A 5,464-nucleotide genomic window follows, 5' to 3' on the forward strand; every position below is an offset into this window, starting at 1 on the left:
TGGGCCAGTGAAGCAACGTCCTCCACAACTAGATTGAAGAACAAAAATGACAGCAACTTGTCTGTTCCCCTTCCCCCAATTCCCTAGCACTGTTCCCATCCCCCCAATTCCCCAATAAAAATCTTAAAAAAAAAAAAGCTGCAGAAAGAGACAATCTTTACTTTGGACATTGTTGGGTCTTTATGTCATGGAAGCTCTGCTAATGCCACCTGTCGCCTGTCCACGGTGAGGCCAACACTGAGGGTAACCCAGCCGAGAGCGAAGAAGCTGAGTCTCTATTGGCATTATTGAATCAGTGAATTAACCAACCTTGGAACCTTCCCTTCCACTGACTTAGGACGGATAATCCATCTCCTTATGGTTTAAACCAAAATCAGAGTGTCTGTTACTTGTAGCTGCAAAATTTCTTAATAGATATAATTGCCAAGTATAAGAGAGGAGCTTATTACTGAATAATTATAGTACTGTGTGATAAATACAAATGGATTTATCAAAAGGTCAAGTTCAATATCAAGTGGATTTTGAACGACACTTCAACAAGGGGATGAAGATGAGGGGAGCATTCCAGGCAGAGGGAACAACATATGCAAAATCCTAGAATAATGAACTAGGTGTTCCTCTTAAAATCACTCATGTTAGGACAAAGAAAAGCCTGGGGCTATAGCATAGGAACTATGCACAGCTGGGCGTGATGGGTACTGAACTGGGGAATTAGAAAGCTGTCAAGGACAAATGTATCTTCTCTCTCCATGTGTATTTGGGGTCATATGGTTTCTTAGTATTGCTTTTCTGACCAGATATTCCACTCTCCTTTTGACTTATGCAAGCTAGTTACTCTGGTCTTCACTATGAGCACATGGCCCCAAAATTGTATTCCAGGCTCAATTCAAGACAATTTGTGTAAGCACCATTATGATTTGACTTTAGTTTCTCTGACTCTTGCTTGGAATTTTCCTGGCCTGCCAATGTGCTAGCCTTCAGACAGCTACTTGCCCATGGTTCAATCCTTTGTGTCGTTGGAAGACAAAGTCTTTATGATATAAACATGACACCTAGATTAACTATTTCAGTTGGCCTGAGCAACGAGATCAAATCTGTATTTAAAAATAACTCTTCCTGAAGCATGAAGCATGCATAGTAGGGGGTAAAATGGAAGGAAGTGAGATCAAATGGGAAGTTATTGAAATTCAGGTAAGAAACAGAATCTGAATTAAGACAGTAGGAGGGGGATACAAAGGAGAACGGTATAGTAAAGGTCAAGTTAACTCATTCACTCACTGACTCATTCATTTATTCAACAAATATTTAACTGAGCACTTACCATGTACCAGTATTCCTCTAGGTACAATGAACAAAGTAGACAAAAATTCTTATCCTCACGGTGCTTATAGTTTGAAGTAGGGACAGAAATCAAGGAATAGTTTGAATAAGTAAAATATGTCTTGTGTGAGATGCTGAAAGTGCTATTCCGTTATAATAGCTATTTATCAAATCACCTGAAAACTTACCATTAATGATGCTCATGGATTCTGTGGGACAACACAGTATAAGGATACCAAGAGCTTGGGTTTTCTTTGTTCTATAATGTCTGATGCCTGAGGCCTCAGCTGGAGAGACTCAGCAACTAAGGATGACTCCATAGCTGGAGACCAGGAGCCAGTGGAGCGCAGGCACCTTTACTCACACAGGGGTTGTTACTGGCTGTCCGCTGGCAATCTCAGCGGGTGCTGTTGGTGGAAGCATGGACCCGTGGCCTTTCCGTGTGGCCTGGCTTCTGCACAGCATGGAAGCCTCAGAGTAGTAGGACTTCTTGTATTGTATATAGCTCAGGGCTGCAAAGGCAAGTATCCCAAGAAAACCAGGAGGAAACAGCCTCATCTTTTCTGACTCAGCCTCTGAAGAAGCTACGCTGCAGATGCAGGGAAGAGACCTACGTGCTCCTTTTGATGGGATGAATCTTTTAAGACTTTACAGACACATTTGGAGACCACCACTAGCGCTCTGGAGAAACACTGAGCAGGTTAAAGGGATAGGAGTGCCATGGGGACATGAAGGAAGCGGCTTTCCCTTTTAATTTGCGTGGTCATTGAAGAAGCAACTTTTGACTAAGACCCAAGGGAAGTTCAGGAAGAAAAATACATTTCAGGCAGAGGGACAGCAAAGGCAAAGAACTTATTAAATGTATTGGCCAACTAGATTGGTGGGAGCTGGTGGTGAATAAAAAGGAAGAAATCTAGGAAATTTCTAGATTTCTGGCTTGAGCGTCTGGATAAATGGTAGTTCCATTAACCAGGATTGGGAACACAGAGGGTAGGGGAGAGAGGACTGAATGCAGGCTTGGACATGCTGTGCTTACTGCTTATCCAAAGTCATCACAGTGAGTGTGTGTGTGTGTGTGCGTGTGTGCGCGCATGCACACACGCGCACGTGTTCGGTAGCAAGCAGAGATTGGGAAGGAGGTTGGGTCTGGAGGACTGGATTTTGGAGTCCTCAGTATCTCTATTGTATCAGAGCCCTTAGGAAATGGCTGCTGAGGTGAGGTAAGAAGTCTGGAGAACACCTATATTTAAGGTAAAAGCAAAGGGCTTAGTATAAGACATTGAACTGGACTGGCTGGAGAAACAGGAGAGAAAAATGACTTAAAGGTCAGAGCAATGTTGAGAAAGATCTGGCAACCTTCAAATCTCTTTCTGACTGATGCACAAAATTCTATCATTTAAAACTTACTCCTTTAGTTTAAATGTTGTACTCCCTTTAGAGTTTCTCTCTAAGATATAAATAATCCCCAGCAGGGCAGAAAATTGACCCACTGGTACCTGAGTGAATGGAAGGCCAGAGGAGAGCACTTCAGAAAGGGAAGAGGATAAAAGGTAAAAATACTACAGTTGCTCAAAGATACCTTTTGTCCATTTCCAATGTCTATTAGTGTAGTGGGCAATGGTGCCTGGACAAAGTGTGTTGAGGTATCCTTGGCTTATCTTTAACTTTGAAGGTTATAATAGGTCACATGAATATTTTCTGTTCCAATAAAACAAATGATAGGGTTGTGGGTGGGGGAGGCCACACATTTTTTAAGGTTGTGACAGTCTAGTCTAATAGGTGACTAAGTGCAAATATGAACTTGCAGAACTTCAGCTACACCTAGTGGCCATGTCGTGAAAGGAACAATATTTTATTATAATATTTTATCATGGTTCTTTAGCTACATTACTTTTACATGTCAGTCAATATTATTTCTTGAGTTGTTGTGTATTGTGATATATACTTCCCTGTGTATAACTATTTTCAACTAATCTATCAGTTCGTCATAAAGCTAAGTCATTGATACCCCAAACTGGAAGAATGTGGTGGTGTAAAAAAAAAAAAAAGAAAAAAAGAAAAAGGGAGACTGTGTTGGGAAGTTGGGGAAAGGGAAAGAAATTGGCATAGCCTTGTGCCTTTTACCTGCCTGGCACCTTTTCAGTACCAGCCGACAGCATTCAGCACTTGCTCATTTCCACCCCTTCAGCATTTTATCTAGGAGTGTCTCTGAGAAAATAAACAGCAGTGATGATGGTGAGGGCCTGGAAAGAGATGTTTGAAGGAAAAAGAGCCCAAATATTTCTTGAGTGTCTGATACATATGACGTTGGAAAAATGAAGTTAATCCACAAGAAAATAGAGAGGAAACTGAAATGCAGAACTGACCAAATTATTTCCCATATGTAATACATGTGTTTAAACCACTGCATCAGCAAAGCGTGTTACATAGTCTGCACCTTACTAGTGCATGCAAGGGACATGCACTAGCAGTATTTCGTGGGTGGTAATTTTTTTGGTATTTGCTTCCAGACTGAGAAATCTCAGTAGCCAACACCAGTGGTCATTATGGCAGTGAAGGGGAACATTTACAGAGATGATTCTAACCCTTGGAGAGTTGACTGGACCAGGTCAGGTCTAGGGCATATCCCTGGGCTCACAGTTAGCTTGGAAAAAGAATAGCAAGAAATGATGTCAGCGTTTTGCTGGAGTTTTATAATACTGTACTGCAACGTTCCAGAGGAAGAAAAGAATAGGAATGGGTTTGTGTTTCCTTTATGAGACTTTGAATACACAATTAATTAAACATACATCTTCATTTTACTGATGGAGCAACTTGAGCCAACAGTGATTAAATTACTCAGCTATTTGGTTGCAGAGCTAAGGCTACAACCCACGGTTTTTACTCCTGAGCTGCTATTCTTTTTACTACAACTATTAAGGGAAGAGTTCTCTATTTCAGTAGAAGACCAAAGGAAGAGGAAGTGGGCTTACACCCATATCAAGGAAGTTTAGATAGATTGAGGAAAATTAAGTGCAAAGTAACTAAATACTATATTTCCTTGATTCTAAAATGTATATGTTTTCACAGATGAATGTTCTGAAATCAGCCTGAATCTTATAATCAATGTTAAATCACAGCCGCTTCCCGGTGGTGTGTCAAATTGTGACATGGTCATCCTTACATGGGAGAATTTAACTACTGACATCCTCATTTACTAGATTATAGAACTGACAAAACTAAGGCACTGACTTAATTTCTAAAAGTAACGATTTACTATTCAGCAATGTGTAATTCAATTAAGGGGGGGAACCCCAAGTTACGATTTAAATCACTGGTATTCTTTCATGTAACTTGAAGCATTAACAGAGTTAACAACTCTGTTAGGGGGTTAGGGAGACCCACCACAGAGGCTACTCTTGCACTGTCTGGAGCCAAACTTAAGCTGGAAGAATTTTAAAATGGGTTTGAAATAGTATAGACCCAAGACTTCTGAATCTCAAAAGAAAGGGGTATGTAATTATATGAATAGATACATGTCATATCTGTGGTAGTATACATATAATATAATGTTGTTGTTTTTTTCCTGAAGCATAGTCAATTGACTGATGATCTTACAATCAGTGGCATCTAAGAATAGAAGTAATTTGGTTTAGAACAGCAGTGTTATGTATTGGAAAGAACACTGTCTTGGAAGCGAGGTCTGTGTTGTGAGCAATTTACTTCCTCTCTAAATATCAGTTTCCTTACCTAAAATTGGAATTTTGATACGTAACTTGCAAAATATTTTGAGGATTAAATGAGATTATGTGTGTAAAGTGCCTACCACAATGTCTGTCACATGGTAGGTGCTTGGCAAAATCAGGCCAGCCGCAGGAAACTTGAGTCAGCAAAACGATTTGTTACGTAATGCTGACGGAAGGGTCAGTTTCTCTGATTTGGTCCTGTGTCGTCTAAACAATGTTTCTCACCATTTGAAATATCTATGCTCCATTAATCAAGAAGATTTTTAAAAGTCTTCTACATTATGTTTTATTAAAATAACATGTATTTAAACATTTCCCCCAAATCTATAATAATATGGAATATATTTCTTCAAGTTACTGCTCTCTTTTACCCTCTCCCCATTCTGACCTGCCTCCTGGGGGGGGGGAGGGGGGGGAGG

The sequence above is a fragment of the Hipposideros armiger genome, unplaced genomic scaffold (assembly GCF_001890085.2).
Source record: "Hipposideros armiger isolate ML-2016 unplaced genomic scaffold, ASM189008v1 scaffold_120, whole genome shotgun sequence".
Taxonomy (NCBI): Eukaryota; Metazoa; Chordata; class Mammalia; order Chiroptera; family Hipposideridae; genus Hipposideros; species Hipposideros armiger.